Below are 579 nucleotides of genomic sequence, written 5' to 3'. Positions count from 1 at the left end.
GTCATCACGCCGGCGGTCTCGATCAACTGTTGGGGAGCTGCGGTCACGATGACGTTGGCGGATGCGAATGCGTGCGCCGACAAACCCCATGACGAAATGGGTACTTTGGCTCAATGGTAGTATAAAAGGGAATCGTAGAGAAAGCATCGCCATATTCCGAGTGGTGAAAACAAATACAAAAAAAAATTAAATAAAATAAGAAGTATGGAGTACCAAATGCACGATCAAGTCTCGACTACGATTTCAAACCGGAACTATTTCGCAAGCTGGTGCGAAGAGCTGTTCAAGAGCAAAATCGCCCAGAGGAAAGAGATAAGCGAGGAGGACTTACGTAAAAAGATCACCTGGCTGTTCGAATTCATCGTGATAGAACGGAATTGGAAATGGGACAGGCAAAGCAAACACGACAGCCACAAGGGTTTGGCGAACGTCATAGAGGACGGTCTGAGGCAGGCGCACACCACCTTCGACATGGCGAGATGCGTTCGGTTGTTGCTGGAAGGGAGAGTTGAGTTTCCCGAATACGAATTCGTTTTTGGAAAAGCGGGAGACGAGTTGAACGCTCTGTTGAACATCGCC

The sequence above is a fragment of the Anneissia japonica genome, unplaced genomic scaffold, assembly GCF_011630105.1.
Source record: "Anneissia japonica isolate Jap-2015-1 unplaced genomic scaffold, ASM1163010v1 scaffold2707_len876726_cov182, whole genome shotgun sequence".
In the NCBI taxonomy this organism is placed as follows: domain Eukaryota; kingdom Metazoa; phylum Echinodermata; class Crinoidea; order Comatulida; family Comatulidae; genus Anneissia; species Anneissia japonica.
The sequence above is the reverse complement of the archived record's forward strand: the minus strand, read 5'-3'. Positions refer to the sequence as shown.